The sequence below is a fragment of the Eleutherodactylus coqui genome, chromosome 1 (genome assembly GCF_035609145.1).
Source record: "Eleutherodactylus coqui strain aEleCoq1 chromosome 1, aEleCoq1.hap1, whole genome shotgun sequence".
NCBI lineage: Eukaryota > Metazoa > Chordata > Amphibia > Anura > Eleutherodactylidae > Eleutherodactylus > Eleutherodactylus coqui.
In genome coordinates this window covers 14,719,801-14,739,774 of record NC_089837.1, presented here as the reverse complement: position 1 = coordinate 14,739,774, position 19,974 = coordinate 14,719,801, and positions in this window count along the sequence as shown.

Below are 19,974 nucleotides of genomic sequence, written 5' to 3'. Positions count from 1 at the left end.
CGTGACCCTCGCGTTACACGCATTCTGGCCACTACGGATTACTGGGTGTACACACTGCTCGACCCACGGTGTAAGGAGAGCCTTTCCACTCTCATTCCCGAAGAGGAAAGGGGTTCGAGAATGATGCTATACCACAGGGCGCTGGTGGACAAACTGATGGTAAACTTCCCATCCGACAGCGCTAGTGGCCGAAGGCGCATTTCCGCGGCCCAGGTAGCAGCCGAGGCGTAGAGATCAGGCAGCATGTACAGCGCAGGCAGGGGAACACTCTCTAAGGCCTTTGACAGCTTTATGGCTCCCCAGCAAGACTGTGTCACCGGTCCCCAGTCAAGGCTGAGTTGGCGGGAGCACTGTAAAAGGATGGTGAGGGAGTACGTAACCGATCGCACGACCATCCTCGGTGACGCCTCTGCCCCCTACAACTACTGGGTGTCGGAGCTGGACACGTGGCCTGAACTCGCGCTGTATGCCCTGGAGGTGCTTGCTTGTCCTGCGGCTAGCGTCTTGTCAGAGAGTGTGTTTAGTGCGGCTGGGGGAATCATCACAGATAAGCGTACCCGCCTGTCAACCGACAGTGCCGACAGGCTTACACTCATCAAGATGAACAAAGCCTGGATTTCCCCAGACTTCTCTTCTCCACCAGCGGACAGCAGCGGTACCTAAACAATACGTAGGCTGCACCCGCGGATGGAAGCATCGTTCTCTATCACCATCCAAAACGTGGACCTTTTTGCTTCATCTATCTGTGTATAATATTCCTCCTCCTCAGCCTGCTCCTCCTCCTGAAACCTCACATAATCACGCCGAACGGGCAATTTTTCTTAGGCCGACAAGGCTCAGTCATATAATTTTTGTAAACAATTTTTATACGTTTCAATGCTCATTAAAGCGTTGAAACTTTCACCTCAACCAATTTTTATTTTAACTGGGCTGCCTCCAGGCCTAGTTACCAATTAAGCCACATTAACCAAAGCGATTAATGGGTTTCACCTGCCCTCTTGGTTGGGCATGGGCAATTTTTTCTCAGGTACATTAGTACTGTTGGTACACCAATTTTTGTGGGCCCTCGCCTACAGTGTAATCAAATTAATTTTTAGCCCACCTGCATTACAGCTGACATTACATCAGCTGTGTTGGGCACTGCAATGGGATATATTTATGTACCGCCGGTGGCTTCCTGGCACCCACCCATGCTGTGGGTGCACAGGGAGTTGTAACTACATGTGTCCACTTCTAAAGAACCCCAGTCTGACTGGGGCATGCAGTGTGGGCCGAAGCCCACCTGCATTAAACATGAATTTATTACCTCAGCTGTGTTGGGCACTGCAATGGGATATATTTATGTACCGCCGGTGGGTTCCAGGGAGCCACCCATGCTGTGGGTCCACAGGGAGTTGTAACTACATGTGTCCACTTCTAAAGAACCCCAGACTGACTGGGGCATGCAGTGTGGGCCGAAGCCCACCTGCATTAAACATGAATTTATTACCTCAGCTGTGTTGGGCACTGCAATGGGATATATTTATGTACCCCCGGTGGGTTCCAGGGAGCCACCCATGCTGTGGGTCCACAGGGAGTTGTAACTACATGTGTCCACTTCTAAAGAACCCCAGTCTGACTGGGTCATGCAGTGTGGGCCGAAGCCCACCTGCATTAAACATGACATTATTACCTCAGCTGTGATGGGCAATGCAATGGGATATATTTATCTACCGCCGGTGGCTTCCTGGCACCCACCCATGCTGTCGGTCCACACGGAGTTGTAACTACATGTGTCCACTTCTAAAGAACCCCAGTCTGACTGGGGCATGCAGTGTGGGCCGAAGCCCACCTGCATTAAACATGACATTATTACCTCAGCTGTGATGGGCAATGCAATGGGATATATTTATCTACCGCCGGTGGCTTCCTGGCACCCACCCATGCTGTCGGTCCACACGGAGTTGTAACTACATGTGTCCACTTCTAAAGAACCCCAGTCTGACTGGGGCATGCAGTGTGGGCCGAAGCCCACCTGCATTAAACATGACATTATTACCTCAGCTGTGATGGGCACTGCAATGGGATTTATTTATGTGCCGCCGGTGGGTTCCAGGGAGCCACCCATGCTGTGGGTGCACACGGAATTCCTATTGCGGAGTTGTACCTGCCTGTGACTATTTATAAAAAACCGCGGTTTGACTGGGGCATGCAGACACCTTGACAGAATGAATAGTGTGTGGCACATAGGTTCCCCATTGCTATGCCCACATGTGCAGCTCCAGATGGAGGTGGCACAGGATTGGATTTCTCATTGCTTATGTACAGCATTGTGGACTATCGCCCCGCCCCTTTTAAAGAGGGTCGCTGCCTAGCCATGCCAACCCTCTGCAGTGTGTGCCTGCGGTTCCTCCTCATGGCAGACGCACTTATAAATAGACATGAGTGTGGCGTGGCATGAGGGCAGCTGAAGGCAGGGACAGTTTGGTGTGCTGTGGACACTGGGTCGTGGGGGGGGGTGGTTGGTCAGCATGTAACCCAGGAGAAGTGGCAGCGGAGTGTCATGCAGGCAGTGATTGTGCTTTGTTGGAGGTAGTGTGGTGCTTAGCAAAGTTATGCATTGTTAATGAGGGCTTTTCAGAAGTAAAAGTTGTTGGGAGGGGGGGCCCACTCTTGCCGCTATTGTGGCTTAATAGTGGGACCTGGGAACTTGAGATGCAGCCCAACATGTAGCCCCTCGCCTTCCCTATCCGTTGCTGTGTTGTTCCCATCACTTTGTTGAATTGCCCAGATTTTTACAAATGAAAACCTTAGCGAGCATCGGCGATATACAAAAATGCTCGGGTCGCCCATTGACTTCAATGGGGTTCGTTACTCAAAACGAACCCTCGAGCATCGCGATAATTTCGTCCCGAGTAACGAGCACCCGAGCATTTTGGTGCTCGCTCATCTCTATTTGAGATAGCACTGGACTGCTGGGACATAATCCCATTTTTCCCGTCCTGGTTTCATTACCAGTAACACATCTGTTGCTTCTAGCAATGTTTTCAGTTGCTTCCAGAGGACCTTTGTCCCTTGCCTGCTTTACCTAGATCTTAGCACCACTATTCAAGAAGTCAGTAGAAACAAAACCTTTATCTCCTCTCACTGTCACTAAAGTAGGAGTATTACCCTTGATTACTTGCATGTTTTGTATACAATACTAGCTATTGAGTAATTCTGTCCCTCTTTTGAATCCATAAATTGTTAGAGCCACTGTTTTGCAAAATTATTTTAATCTCATCTTGATAATCTGGAGCATGGGGTAATTAATCCAAAATGATCTGGGATCAAATGTGCTCCTATAACTGTTCTGATTGCTATAACAACTGTTTTATCTAATTTAATAACTTCATAAGCCTTTAAATGAAGACCTGCTGCTTGAGGCTTTGCTCCATATGGTCCTAATACACCTTGTTCTAATTCCCAGTAAATAACAGTCTGGTCGGATGCTGCAGCTTTTAAGGCCTTTACTGTTAAATCAGTAGTATTCCTTCTCATTAATGAAGTCTCTTGTTTGCTAATCAATCTGTTATTTAAGATATTGAGCGATTCATTTAAATTACATCTCCACATTATGTAGGTACCATCTCTTAATTTTCTAAGATGTCCTTTCAATAATACATTCATTCACTCCACTAAACCAACAGCCTGTGTATAAAATGGAATCTGAAAGGTCCACTCAATATTGTTCTCGGCACAGAAACTGCTAATCCTGTGATTCTTAAACTGTGACCCATTAACATTTTGAATTTGTAAGGGAACTGCATAGTATAAAATTATATGTTCCAAAGTTTTTCATGTACTGTTCACAATTGCCTTTTTACATGAATGTGCCAACATGTACTCAGAATATGTATATACGTATCCACAACCGTGCTTACATGGCTGTGGATGCATATTCAAGTGGGGCACCACAAGGCTCGGTCCTAGGCCCAGTATTGCTAAACATTTTTATAAATGATCTGGAGGACGGAATTGGGGGAAAACTTGCTGACGACACAATCAAATTTTCTGACAACACAAAGTTAGGAGGAAAAGCTAACACTAAAGTGGAGAGAAAGGATCAAAAAAAGATCTAGAAAAGCTTGAAAATTCAGTGATGACTTACAGAATGGTATTTAAAAAGGGAAAATGCAAAGTCCTACATCTGGGCAAGAAAAAAGAAAAGAGCACATACAGAATGGGAGAAGATGTATTAGGAGAAGCATAGAGTCTGTGAGATTATTATTCCCTCTACTCTTCCTTAGTCAGACCTCATCTGGAATACTGTGTCCAGTTCTGGGCACCCCACTTTAAAAAAAGACATAGACAAACTGGAGCAAGTTCAGAGAAGAGTTACCAAGATGGTGAGCGGTCTGCAAATCATGTCCTATGAGGAACGGTTAAAGGATCAGGGAATGTTTAACTTACAGAAGAGAAGGCTGAGAGGAGACTTAATAGTGGTCTACAAATATCTGAAGGGCTGTCACAGTGCAGAGGGATCAGCCCTATTCTCATCTGCACAAGGAAAAACTAGAAGCAATGGGATATTACAAAACACTTTCTGACAGTGAGCGTGATTAATGAGTGGTCCAGGTTGCCACGGGGGGGGGGGGGGGGGGGAGCTCCCTCCCTTACTTTCTCGTCTTTTGAAGTACATACACTGCGACTCTTCCGTCCATTCCCTCTATGTATTGCAGTTATTTATTGGCCCCCGGGTTCATCTGCCTGTTTCTGGACCAATTTGCTGCCTGGCTCCCTCATTCCCTGTCCTGCGAACTCCCAACCCTCATCCTCTGGGATTTCAACATGCCCATCCCCAACATCCCCATCTTCCCACCAGCCTCTCAACTTCTAACCCTCACCTCCTCCCTCCGGTCTATCACAGCTCTCCTACTTCCCCATTGACAGAGATGGTAATATTCTTGACCCAATCTTCCTCTGCCTATGCTCCGCTTCCCTCTCTACCAATACCCTTATCCAACTCTCATATCACAATCTCCTCTCCTGCTCTATTAAGCACCTCAACTTCTCCCCAGACACCACTATTTTTCGCACCTCCAGGAACCTAAATAAAAACAAAGTTACTCTTTGAGATTAGAGATGAGCGAACGTACTCGTCCGAGCTTGATACTCGTTCAAGTATTAGCGTATTCGGGATGCTCGTTACTCGTAACGAGTACCACGCGATGTTCGGGTTACTTTCACTTTCATCTCTGAGACGTTAGCGCACTTTTCTGGCCAATAGAAAGACAGGGAAGGCATTACAACTTCCCCCTGCGACATTCAAGCCCTATACCACCCCCCTGCAGTGAGTGGCTGGCGAGATCAGGTGTCACCTGAGTATAAAAATCGGCCGCTCCCGCGGCTCGCCACAGATGCATTCTGACATAGCTGAGGGAAAGTGGTATTGTGTTGGAGCTGCTATAGGGAGAGCGTTAGGTGTTATTGTAGGCTTCAAGAACCCCAACGGTCCTTCTTAGGGCCACATCTAACCGCGTGCAGTACTGTGGAGGCTGCTTTTTGCAGTGTTGCACTTCTTTTTTTTTGGTATATCGGCCGTGCAGAGCATTGCGCCCTGCAGTAATACTCCAGGGACAGAAGTGCTTAGGCAGGGAGAGCGTTAGGAGTATTTTAGGCTTCAAGAACCCCAACGGTCCTTCTTAGGGCCACATCTAACTGTGTGCAGTAGTGTGGAGGCTGCTTTTTGCAGTGTTGCACTTTTTTTTTTTTTGGTATATCGGCCGTGCAGAGCATTGCGCCCTGCAGTAATACTCCAGGGACAGAAGTGTGGAGGCAAGGACAGAAGACATATTATTGATTGAATCTAGGCAGTGGGCCTTTTCTAAAAAATATTGGGCAAAAAATCTATTTGGCCTGCCTGTCACTGTGCTCAGTGTTCTGGGTCCGTGTGTGCTGGGTGTAGTAGTTCTACAAAATCATACGCAGCCAGCTAAGTGTTACAGCAGGCTTGCACCAAATTATTTCCTGGCTCTGTCTGGGCTCTGAAATCACCACTGTGTTGCAGTTAACAGTGCAACACTCTGCAGTTCTGTGACACACTCCAGGGACAGAAGTGTGGAGGCAGGGACAGAAGACATATTATTGATTGAATCTAGGCAGTGGGCCTTTTCTAAAAAATATTGGGCAAAAAATCTATTTGGCCTGCCTGTCACTGTGCTCAATGTTCTGGGTCCGTGTGTGCTGGGTGTAGTAGTTCTACAAAATCATACGCAGCCAGCTAAGTGTTACAGCAGGCTTGCGCCAAATTATTTCCTGGCGTTCCGTAAGCGAAGTCAGCCTCCAACCACAGGCCAATAAGCGGCACATTTAATTACAGCGTTCTGTTTCTGCATTACTGGTAATACAGCATGCTGAGGGGTAGGGGTAGGCCTAGAGGACGTGGACGCGGCCGAGGACGCGGAGGCCCAAGTCAGGGTGTGGGCACAGGCCGAGCCAGTGCGGTGGCCAGGGGTAGAGGCAGGGCCAGACCGAATAATCCACCAACTGTTTCCCAAAGCGCCCCCTCGCGCCATGCCACCCTGCAGAGGTCAAGGTGCTCTAAGGTCTGGCAGTTTTTCACAGAGACGCCTGACGACCGACGAACAGTGGTGTGCAACCTTTGTCGCGCCAAGATCAGCTGGGGAGGCACCACCACCAGCATGCGCAGGCATATGTTGGCCAAGCACCCCACAAGGTGGGACGAAGGCCGTTCACCGCCTCCGGTTTGCACCACTGCCTCTCCCCCACTGTGCCCCAACCTGCCACTGACATCCAACCCCCCTCTCAGGGCACAGGTACTACCGTCTCCTGGCCGGCACCCACACCCTCACCTCCGCTGTCCTCGGCCCCATCCAGCAATGTCTCTCTGCGCAGCGTCCAGACGTCGCTAGCGCCACTGTTTGAGCGCGAGCGCAAGTACGCCGCCACGCACCCGCACGCTCAAGCGTTAAACGTGCACATTGCCAAATTGATCAGCCTGGAGATGCTGCCGTATAGGCTTGTGGAAACGGAGGCTTTCAAAAGCATGATGGTGGCGGCGGCCCCGCGCTACTCGGTTCCCAGTCGCCACTACTTTTCCCGATGTGCCGTCCCAGGCCTGCACGACCACGTCTCCCGCAACATTGTACGCGCCCTCACCAACGCGGTTACTGCCAAGGTCCACTTAACAACCGACACGTGGACAAGCACAGGCGGGCAGGGCCACTATATCTCCCTGACGGCACATTGGGTGAATTTAGTGGAGGCTGGGACCGAGTCAGAGCCTGGGACCGCTCACGTCCTACCCACCCCCAGAATTGCGTGCCCCAGCTCGGTGGTGGTATCTGCGGCGGTGTATGCTTCCTCCACTAAACCACCCTCCTCCTCCTCCTCCTCCTACGCAACCTCTGTCTCGCAATCAAGATGTGTCAGCAGCAGCATGTCACCAGCAGTCGGTGTCGCGCGGCGTGGCAGCACAGCGGTGGGCAAGCGTCAGCAGGCCGTGCTGAAACTACTCAGCTTAGGAGAGAAGAGTCAGACGGCCCACGAACTGCTGCAGGGTCTGACAGAGCAGACCGACCGCTGGCTTGCACCGCTGAGCCTCCAACCGGGCATGGTCGTGTGTGACAACGGCCGTAACCTGGTGGCGGCTCTGCTGCTCGGCAGCCTCACGCACGTGCCATGCCTGGCCCATGTCTTTAATTTGGCGGTTCAGCGCTTTCTGAAAAGCTACCCACACTTGTCATACCTGCTCGGAAAGGTGCGCCAGCTCTGCGCGCATTTCCGCAAGTCCCACACGCATGCTGCCATCCTGCGGACACTGCAACATCAGTTTTATCTGCCACTGCACCGATTGCTGTGCAACGTGCCCACACAGTGGAACTCTACGCTCCACATGTTGGCCAGGCTCTATGAGCAGGGTAGAGCTATTGTGGAATACCAACTCCAACATGGGCAGCGTAGTGGGAGTCAGCCTCCTCAATTATTTACAGAAGAGTGGGCCTGGTTGGCAGACATCTGCCAGGTCCTTGGAAACTTTGAGGAGTCTACCCAGATGGTGAGCGGGGATGCTGCAATCATTAGCGTCACCATTCCTCTGCTATGCCTCTTGAGAAGTTCCCTGCAAAGCATAAAGGCAGACGCTTTGGAATCGGAAACGGAGGCGGGGGAAGACAGTATGTCGCTGGATAGTCAGAGCAACCTCATGTCTATATCTCAGCGCGTTGAGGAGGAGGGGGAGGAGCATGAGGAGGAGGGGGAAGAGACAGCTTGGCCCATTGCTGAGGGGACAGATGCTGCTTGCCTGTCATCCTTTCAGCGTCTATGGCCAGAGGAGGAGGAGGAGGGGGAGGAGCATGAGGAGGAGGGGGAAGAGACAGCTTGGCCCACTGCTGAGGGTACAGATGCAGCTTGCCTGTCATCCTTTCAGCGTGTATGGCCAGAGGAGGAGGAGGAGGAGGAGGATCCTGAAAGTGATCTTCCTAGTGAGGACAGCCATGTGTTGCGTACAGGTACCCTGGCACACATGGCAGACTTCATGTTAGGATGCCTTTCTCGTGACCCTCGCGTTACACGCATTCTGGCCACTACGGATTACTGGGTGTACACACTGCTCGACCCACGGTGTAAGGAGAGCCTTTCCACTCTCATTCCCGAAGAGGAAAGGGGTTCGAGAATGATGCTATACCACAGGGCGCTGGTGGACAAACTGATGGTAAACTTCCCATCCGACAGCGCTAGTGGCCGAAGGCGCATTTCCGCGGCCCAGGTAGCAGGCGAGGCGCAGAGATCAGGCAGCATGTACAGCGCAGGCAGGGGAACACTCTCTAAGGCCTTTGACAGCTTTATGGCTCCCCAGCAAGACTGTGTCACCGGTCCCCAGTCAAGGCTGAGTTGGCGGGAGCACTGTAAAAGGATGGTGAGGGAGTACGTAACCGATCGCACGACCATCCTCGGTGACGCCTCTGCCCCCTACAACTACTGGGTGTCGGAGCTGGACACGTGGCCTGAACTCGCGCTGTATGCCCTGGAGGTGCTTGCTTGTCCTGCGGCTAGCGTCTTGTCAGAGAGTGTGTTTAGTGCGGCTGGGGGAATCATCACAGATAAGCGTACCCGCCTGTCAACCGACAGTGCCGACAGGCTTACACTCATCAAGATGAACAAAGCCTGGATTTCCCCAGACTTCTCTTCTCCACCAGCGGACAGCAGCGGTACCTAAACAATACGTAGGCTGCACCCGCGGATGGAAGCATCGTTCTCTATCACCATCCAAAACGGGGACCTTTTTGCTTCATCTATCTGTGTATAATATTCCTCCTCCTCAGCCTGCTCCTCCTCCTGAAACCTCACATAATCACGCCGAACGGGCAATTTTTCTTAGGCCGACAAGGCTCAGTCATATAATTTTTGTAAACAATTTTTATACGTTTCAATGCTCATTAAAGCGTTGAAACTTTCACCTCAACCAATTTTTATTTTAACTGGGCTGCCTCCAGGCCTAGTTACCAATTAAGCCACATTAACCAAAGCGATTAATGGGTTTCACCTGCCCTCTTGGTTGGGCATGGGCAATTTTTTCTCAGGTACATTAGTACTGTTGGTACACCAATTTTTGTGGGCCCTCGCCTACAGTGTAATCAAATTAATTTTTAGCCCACCTGCATTACAGCTGACATTACATCAGCTGTGTTGGGCACTGCAATGGGATATATTTATGTACCGCCGGTGGCTTCCTGGCACCCACCCATGCTGTGGGTGCACAGGGAGTTGTAACTACATGTGTCCACTTCTAAAGAACCCCAGTCTGACTGGGGCATGCAGTGTGGCCCGAAGCCCACCTGCATTAAACATGAATTTATTACCTCAGCTGTGTTGGGCACTGCAATGGGATATATTTATGTACCGCCGGTGGGTTCCAGGGAGCCACCCATGCTGTGGGTCCACAGGGAGTTGTAACTACATGTGTCCACTTCTAAAGAACCCCAGACTGACTGGGGCATGCAGTGTGGGCCGAAGCCCACCTGCATTAAACATGAATTTATTACCTCAGCTGTGTTGGGCACTGCAATGGGATATATTTATGTACCCCCGGTGGGTTCCAGGGAGCCACCCATGCTGTGGGTCCACAGGGAGTTGTAACTACATGTGTCCACTTCTAAAGAACCCCAGTCTGACTGGGTCATGCAGTGTGGGCCGAAGCCCACCTGCATTAAACATGACATTATTACCTCAGCTGTGATGGGCAATGCAATGGGATATATTTATCTACCGCCGGTGGCTTCCTGGCACCCACCCATGCTGTCGGTCCACACGGAGTTGTAACTACATGTGTCCACTTCTAAAGAACCCCAGTCTGACTGGGGCATGCAGTGTGGGCCGAAGCCCACCTGCATTAAACATGACATTATTACCTCAGCTGTGATGGGCACTGCAATGGGATTTATTTATGTGCCGCCGGTGGGTTCCAGGGAGCCACCCATGCTGTGGGTGCACACGGAATTCCTATTGCGGAGTTGTACCTGCCTGTGACTATTTATAAAAAACCGCGGTTTGACTGGGGCATGCAGACACCTTGACAGAATGAATAGTGTGTGGCACATAGGTTCCCCATTGCTATGCCCACATGTGCAGCTCCAGATGGAGGTGGCACAGGATTGGATTTCTCATTGCTTATGTACAGCATTGTGGACTATCGCCCCGCCCCTTTTAAAGAGGGTCGCTGCCTAGCCATGCCAACCCTCTGCAGTGTGTGCCTGCGGTTCCTCCTCATGGCAGACGCACTTATAAATAGACATGAGTGTGGCGTGGCATGAGGGCAGCTGAAGGCAGGGACAGTTTGGTGTGCTGTGGACACTGGGTCGTGGGGGGGGGGGGGGTGGTTGGTCAGCATGTAACCCAGGAGAAGTGGCAGCGGAGTGTCATGCAGGCAGTGATTGTGCTTTGTTGGAGGTAGTGTGGTGCTTAGCAAAGTTATGCATTGTTAATGAGGGCTTTTCAGAAGTAAAAGTTGTTGGGAGGGGGGGCCCACTCTTGCCGCTATTGTGGCTTAATAGTGGGACCTGGGAACTTGAGATGCAGCCCAACATGTAGCCCCTCGCCTTCCCTATCCGTTGCTGTGTTGTTCCCATCACTTTGTTGAATTGCCCAGATTTTTACAAATGAAAACCTTAGCGAGCATCGGCGATATACAAAAATGCTCGGGTCGCCCATTGACTTCAATGGGGTTCGTTACTCAAAACGAACCCTCGAGCATCGCGATAATTTCGTCCCGAGTAACGAGCACCCGAGCATTTTGGTGCTCGCTCATCTCTATTTGAGATAGCACTGGACTGCTGGGACATAATCCCATTTTTCCCGTCCTGGTTTCATTACCAGTAACACATCTGTTGCTTCTAGCAATGTTTTCAGTTGCTTCCAGAGGACCTTTGTCCCTTGCCTGCTTTACCTAGATCTTAGCACCACTATTCAAGAAGTCAGTAGAAACAAAACCTTTATCTCCTCTCACTGTCACTAAAGTAGGAGTATTACCCTTGATTACTTGCATGTTTTGTATACAATACTAGCTATTGAGTAATTCTGTCCCTCTTTTGAATCCATAAATTGTTAGAGCCACTGTTTTGCAAAATTATTTTAATCTCATCTTGATAATCTGGAGCATGGGGTAATTAATCCAAAATGATCTGGGATCAAATGTGCTCCTATAACTGTTCTGATTGCTATAACAACTGTTTTATCTAATTTAATAACTTCATAAGCCTTTAAATGAAGACCTGCTGCTTGAGGCTTTGCTCCATATGGTCCTAATACACCTTGTTCTAATTCCCAGTAAATAACAGTCTGGTCGGATGCTGCAGCTTTTAAGGCCTTTACTGTTAAATCAGTAGTATTCCTTCTCATTAATGAAGTCTCTTGTTTGCTAATCAATCTGTTATTTAAGATATTGAGCGATTCATTTAAATTACATCTCCACATTATGTAGGTACCATCTCTTAATTTTCTAAGATGTCCTTTCAATAATACATTCATTCACTCCACTAAACCAACAGCCTGTGTATAAAATGGAATCTGAAAGGTCCACTCAATATTGTTCTCGGCACAGAAACTGCTAATCCTGTGATTCTTAAACTGTGACCCATTAACATTTTGAATTTGTAAGGGAACTGCATAGTATAAAATTATATGTTCCAAAGTTTTTCATGTACTGTTCACAATTGCCTTTTTACATGAATGTGCCAACATGTACTCAGAATATGTATATACGTATCCACAACCGTGCTTACATGGCTGTGGATGCATATTCAAGTGGGGCACCACAAGGCTCGGTCCTAGGCCCAGTATTGCTAAACATTTTTATAAATGATCTGGAGGACGGAATTGGGGGAAAACTTGCTGACGACACAATCAAATTTTCTGACAACACAAAGTTAGGAGGAAAAGCTAACACTAGACAGGAGAGAAAGGATTAAAAAAAGATCTAGAAAAGCTTGAAAATTCAGTGATGACTTACAGAATGGTATTTAAAAAGGGAAAATGCAAAGTCCTACATCTGGGCAAGAAAAAAGAAAAGAGCACATACAGAATGGGAGAAGATGTATTAGGAGAAGCATAGAGTCTGTGAGATTATTATTCCCTCTACTCTTCCTTAGTCAGACCTCATCTGGAATACTGGGTCCAGTTCTGGGCACCCCACTTTAAAAAAAGACATAGACAAACTGGAGCAAGTTCAGAGAAGAGTTACCAAGATGGTGAGCGGTCTGCAAATCATATCCTATGAGGAACGGTTAAAGGATCTGGGAATGTTTAACTTACAGAAGAGAAGGCTGAGAGGAGACTTAATAGTGGTCTACAAATATCTGAAACGCTGTCACAGTGCAGAGGGATCAGCCCTATTCTCATCTGCACAAGGAAAAACTAGAAGCAATGGGATGAAACTGAAAGGGAGGAGACAGATTAGCTATTAGAAAAAACTTTCTGACAGTGAGCGTGATTAATGAGTGGTCCAGGTTTCCACGGGGGGGGGGGGGGGGAGGGTGGTGAGTTCTCCTTCAATGGAGGTCTACAAATAAAAGCTGGACAAATATCTGTCTGGGATGATTTAGTGAAACCTGCACTAAGCAGGGGGTTGGACCCGATGACCCTGGAGGTCCCTTCGAATTCTACAATTCTATAATTTTTTTTTCTTTTTAAATATTAAATCTTTATTTGGGATTTCACACAAAGTACAAGCATTTTGTATGGTATAAAATGAGAGCATTGAATTAACAATTCTATAGTATTCTTTTAGTATACATATCTTAATATAATTTGTACAGAACCCATTTTCCAATAAATTTGGAACATTTTACAGCTGTATAAACTCTATTCTTAAATTAAAAGAATGTATATTTATTAAAGTAAACTTTTGGCATTGAAATTGTTTCTTGTGGATTCTAACTTAGATTACCTCCAAGGTCCCCATACCTCCTTATGTTTTTTCAGAGAATTGTCTCTCAATGCCAACCACTTCTCAAATGCACGTTGCTCAGGCATACGGTCTCTGAACTCTTCAAATGTGAGAGGTGCAGATTCTCTCCAGTGTTTAGCAATAAGGGATTTGGCTGTCATCAGAGCGTGGCCCAGCAGATATCTGACATTTGGGGGGTAGTTATTCGAGTCAACCAGCAATAAGATTAGTTTAGCTTCCTTTTCTATGCAGGTCTTTAAGGTGTCTTCCAGTAAGTTGAGAATTGAAGCCCAGTAGTAATTTAGGTTGGGGCATGTCCAGAATATAAGGGTGAGGGTACCCCTTTGTCCACAGTTTCTCCAAAAATTGCTGTTAGCACTCTGGAGTCTGGTGGCTAATAAACAAGGTGTATAATACTATCTCAAATATTTTCAGTTGCGTTTCCAGAATACCTAGTCCCTTGGTGGAGCCACATGCCATTTTATATGCTTTTCCCAAGTTTCAATGGGTATTTTCTCTCCCACTTCTTTTTCGCAACTAAGCATATGTGTTCTTTTGGATAGGTTGGTGTTACCTGACAGAACACCGTAGAAATATCTAGTGTCAGACTTTCCTATCAAGGGGTTTGTTGTGATTTTTCCCAAACCATGGTTGGAATTTTTGTTTTATGTAGAAGTGATTTTTTAGGAAGGCCTTTATTCTAGTATATTTGAAAGTCTTTTTGGGGTATATTAAATTTTGAACATATGTCCTAAAAAGGTATTAGTTAATTTCCCCTTGTTAAATCGTCTAATTTTTTTTATCCCTTTCTCTTTCCATGTCTCAAGTTTTAAGTCAGTGATAAATAGACTCAGCATCTCGAGTGGTAGGTTGTTTTTTTTGTGGGTGTCGTGTGTTGCCACTTTTTCAGTAAATTCTTTCTAGGTATCTAAGGAGGCTATCAAGGTGGGGGGTGGGTTTTTTTAGGGTGATTTTTACCTCTGAGCATCTCAACATAGCTTCGAGTGATGCAGCAAGTAATAATATGTTCCCTTTGTGGGAGTTAGTAAAGCATGTTTCCATGCCTACCCAGGCCATTGCGTTTTCTTTTTTAAACCAATTTCTAGTTTGGTTTAAGATAGTTGCTTTATAATATTTTTCTAGATTGGGCATATCTACCCCGCCTTTTCTGCAGTGTAGAGCTAGGATTGGTAGGGCTAATCGTGGTTTATTTCCCCTCCAAACAAATGTAGATAGTTGTTTTTGTAATTTTTTGTGTGTTTTTGGATATAGGGATTGGTAGTACTCTGAAGAGGTATAGAATCCTCGGCAGTATTTTCATTTTGTATGTCATGATCCTCCCAGCCAAGACAAATTTATGCTTGACAGCTAATCAAGCTCCTTTTGAATTGCTTACTGGAGTGGTGCAAAATTAATTGCTTCTATTTTGTTGGTATTTGCTGTCATTAGTATGCCTAAATACGGGATACTGTCTGCCCCCCATTTAAAGGAGAATTCAGATTGGATTGCGTGTTTTAAGTCTTTTGGGACATTTATGCCTAATATTATTGATTTGTCAACGTTAATTTTGTGGTATGATATCCCACCAAATTAGCCGAGGATTTAGTAGGCCGCTCTCCGGGATTCGAGGGGGTGTGATAAGGTTATAACAATATAATCGGCAAGTAGGCCAATTTTGTGCTGGTGGGAGTTGTGAGGAATTCCTCTCGTTTCAATAGAGGATCTGATTAGTTCAGCTAATGGCTCCACCATGAGAACGCACAGAATTCAGGAAAGCGGGCACCCCTGGCGTGTACCATTCATTATTTGGAATTCATCAGAAAGGGCTCCATCCACCAATACTCTAGCTGTCAGGCAGGAGTACAGGGCCTGGATGGCACGATTCATACCCTCCCCCCCCCCCCAAGCCAAATCTGTCTAGTACTTTAAATACGTAATCCCAGTGAACCCCATCAAAAGCTTTTGCTGCATCCAATGCTATCATAACTGTTGGGGAGCCTGTATTTTTTTGAGAGTGAATAAGGTTAAGAAGTTTCTTCGCGCCGTCCGAAGCTTGCCGCCGCTTTACAAGACCGACCTAATCAGAATGTACAATATTTGGAAGGATGTCAAGCATTCTATTTGCCAAAATTTTTGCGTAGATCTTGACATCCGTCTTATGCAGAGATATTGGTCAGAAATTTGCTGGGTTGTCTGGCTCCCTGCTCGGTTTGGGCAACACCACCACAGTAGCTTGAAGCATTTCTTCAGGAAAACGTCCTTTCTTCATAGCTGAATTGAAAATTTTTCTAGGCAGGGAGACAGAGAACCTGAAAACAGCTTAAAATATTCGGCTGAAAATCAATCCGGACCAGGTGCCTTTTGCTGTTTCATGGAAGAAATCGTTTCCAGTATGAGAAAATATACTATATCACTGGAGTTATATCTTGCCGAAATACTAATTATTATCCATCTAAGCAGAATAATAAACCTTTCAGTGTGAAATAATAACATTCCTTTTCCCTGGAGCATTACTCTGCGGATATACCAGTAATATTGCACTTATGTAGAAAAACTTACCTCTTAGTGCAATAAAAATACTTTATATGACCAAACTTTTACTCTGCAGATATATTGGGTCTATTTTTGACACAAAGAAAATTGACCCTTTAGTGTGAGAGAATAAATACTCCTCATCATCGGAGTATAACTTGGCTGTTATATATTCTGTCTATCTCAGGGGAGAGGTCACCTATAAAGCGTAATACTCTCAACAGATTATCCAGAGAACAGTACCCCCTGGCTTGAATTGAGACTAATATATTTACATCTTATCATTACATGATAAGGAGTCTCTGTCATTAAATGACTTTGTAGTTGGAACTGTGAGATATAGTGCTATTTAATATATCAAGTGTCATGGAATATAAAGTGTTAAGTTTCAGAATGCAATAAGTGTATGTTTCTTACCTTGTGTTGGACTATTGATCATTAAATAGAAGACTAAAACCTATGCTTTGTAGTGCCAGGAACTAGGATTTTAAGATAAGAAGTCAACAGACAAACTAAATAAGGCTAAGCTATGTTAACAGAGAAGACACACAATTATTGCAGAACTATTGTCTAATGCAACAAGCAATATCCTGACTTAGGTAATTCTGTGTCTGAGCTTTGAGACTATTTGGTAGATGTCAATAAGTCATAAGTATTTTCACCTTTGTAACAGTAAGCTATGTAACACTAATCTTTGTACCAGGCGACATTTGGATACCGCCCTCTTCTTTCTGTATAAGAATTGGCAATGTTCACAATAAAGTAGAATTCATTGATTCTCATGGAGGTGTCTTGACATAACATGGAGTGATTTCATGCTATTGATAGATAATGCTAGCAAAATCTCATCACGGGCTTCCATATCTACCAATTTTGGCACCTGGCAACGAGGTCATCAGATCGGTACCGGTGTGGTCCGATAACACAAGTGATAGTATCGGGCTGAGAAGGTGTCACCTATGAATATCTGACATATTATCTCAACCATATTATTATTTTAAAGTTCACGTTGACACACCATTTTTAATATTAATAAATAAAGGTTATATTTTCATTTTATTGGTCCTTCGGTGATATACTCTTTGATTTATATAAAGGACTTGACTTCCATGGTGACAGTGTTCGGTATTGGGCAGTTTAGTTTATCGGCTTGGGTTGTATTTATTGATGGGAGTTTAACTCTACTCAGGAATTTGTCTATGTCTGCCTTTTTGGGGTGTGAGAGTTGAGGATCATTTTTAAGTTGTATAGTTTGTTGTAAAAGGATCGGAATATCTCTAATATTTGTTTTGGGTGTGATACTTTATACTCTTTGTTTTTTGACTTCCAGATGTATGGAATATGGGTCTTGGTTGTTTTCCTTTTTATCAGTTTGGCCATCCATTTAGAAGGTTTGTTGAGTATACATTGGCTCGGTGAGCTGTTATTTCCCTGTCATAGTACCCTTGCAACACTTTACGTAGCTCGAGTCGTGTTTTAAATAGATCGTTATAAAGTTGTTGAGTTGCTGAGGTTTGAACCTGTTTTTCTAAAGTTTGGATTTTGGTCAACAACTCTTCTGTCTTTGATAGTTTTTCTTTTTTGTATCTAGCTCCTATCTTTATAAGGATGCCTCTCATGAAGGCCTTGTGTGCTGTCCAGATTATTTCGGGACTGACATCAGGTGTATTGTTTAAAGTAAAATAATCGTCAAGTGCATTTTGTATGTCTTTATGATATTTAGGTATTTTCATTAAGTAAGTGTTGTTTCTCCATATTTTGTTAGTATTGCAATTTCTTTCAAATGCTATGGAGGTCATTATCGGAGCGTGATCCAACCATGTTATTGTGCCCTATTTCAGATTTGACTACTGACGTGATAAGAGATTTATCAACAAGACATAGGTCTGTATGAGAGAAGGATCTGTGACACGCAGAAAAGAATGAGTAGTCCCTGGCAGAGGCGTTAAGACATCTAGGCATGTCGAATAGTGCATTGTTTTTTATCCAGTTACCTAGGATGCTCCTCCCCTTGTTTCGCGGTTGGTAGTGTCCATATATCTTTCTGACACTAAATTAAAATCACCATTTATGATTATCGATCCTTTAGTAATTTTTCTTATTTTTCTTATTATTTTATTTAGAAAATTAATTTGTTTTCAGTTTGGAACTTATGCATTAGCTATTGTTACCTGTGTGTTTTTTAGCATGCCTACCAGAATTATAAAGCGACCTTTTGGATCGCATATTTGTTTGTCTATTTCGAATGGGGCTGAGTCTCTAATCGTATTAGAACGCCTGCGTGGTTTTTTTGGGCACAGTCGTGTATAATCTGGGGATATTTTTTGTGTGACATTCTTTGGCTATCTGCATTCAATAAATGTGTTTCTTGGATACATACGATTTCGGCGTCAAGACGGCGCACCTCTTTCCATATTGAGCTTCTTTTGAAGGGTGTTCAGGCCATTGGCGTTTAAGGACATTAACTTTGTAGCCATTTATTCGTGGTTGAAGGTTTGCACGAGAGGATGGGGAGTTGGAGGAATCCGTGAATATCTGCCAGGAAACAAGTAACACAAGAACAAACAAAAACAGCAAAGATAGCATGTTGATCTGTTGTAGCAGCCTTACTATAGTGGATACGTTTTACTGTTATTTGTAAGAATGCAGCATAACTTGTGATCCAGCAGGCAATGACCACTTTCAGGTGGTTAGAAATACGCTGCATAGAAAGTAAGGTGGGAAAGCAACAATTTTTTATATTTGTCTGCACAAGCTTACGCCTGTGTATTCGTTTGGGGGATAAGTCACCATATTGAGAGGGCTCAAAACATCTTGTTTCAAGACGGATTAAAGGAGTTGAGCTTCCCTTGGTGTAGTGAGAATCTTTTGGGATTTTGGTGAGCTAAAATCTTTTCCTTCTATTTTTGTTTACCGGGTCTTCCAGGGCCGGGTTTTCCTGAGGTGGTCGCGTCCTGACTTGGGACTTTGATACCCCACGCTCTCATGGACTCTGTGGCCGAGGTGGGGTCGTGGAAAATGTGGGTCGTGTTTGCCTGGGTAACGATTATTTTTGTGAGGAAGCCCCATCTGTAAGGGATGTTCGCCTCTCTCAGGGCTGATGTTACATCAGCGAAGCTTATTCTTGCTTCCATGGTAGCCTGTGATAAGTCTATATAGACCCGTAAATCAGCGTAAGGGCTTGGAAGTGTCTTTAGCTTTCTAACGGTGTTCATGAGGGCTTCCTTAGTGCTGTGGTAGTGTATGCGCACTATAATGTCTCTGGGGGTGTTTTATTTGAGGAATTTTGGAAGGGGCAGCCGGTGGGCTCTATCGATTTTTTTTTAAATTCCTGTTCTGGAAAGTCTGGGAGAATTTTTCGTAGAAAATGCACTATAAATCCTGTGCATTCAATACCTTTTTAGACACGCCTCACAGTTTGACGTTATTACGTCTGTTTCTGTCTTCTAAGTCTGTTAATTTTTGTTGCAATTTAATGACAGTCCCTTCTAGATCATAATGGGCGTCTATCAAAGAATTGTGGGATTTAACCAGTTCTCCCATTTTAGTTTCGTTTTTTTCCATACGGTTGTTAACTTCTAAGACTGAAGTGTCAACATGGGAGGTTAGGCTTTTAAGGTCAGACTGAATGGTTTCATGTATCGCCATTACATTTTCTTTTATATAAAGCTCTGAGGCTGGCTTGTTTGAAGCTGAGAGGTTTGCCAGGCTGCCTTCTTTTACATTATTGTATTCATCAGGGTTGGCTGATCTGATGTCTTCAGACATCTTTTCTCTCTGTTTCTCTGGCCTGCCTGTGGGGGAGGGGGTGCTCGGCAGCAGCGTGTCCGGTGCCATCTTATGTCCCTTTGTATGATTTGTGCTGTCCCCAACCTCCTGAGACTCTCCTGCTTCTACTCCCTCTGCTGCCCCTGCTTTTTCCTCTACTCCTTCTGTCTCCTCTTCAGCTGCCTGCAGCTCACCTGTACTTGCAGTGTTTGAGATCCCCGGCATCTCCTCCAGCATAATGTCGCCGGCTG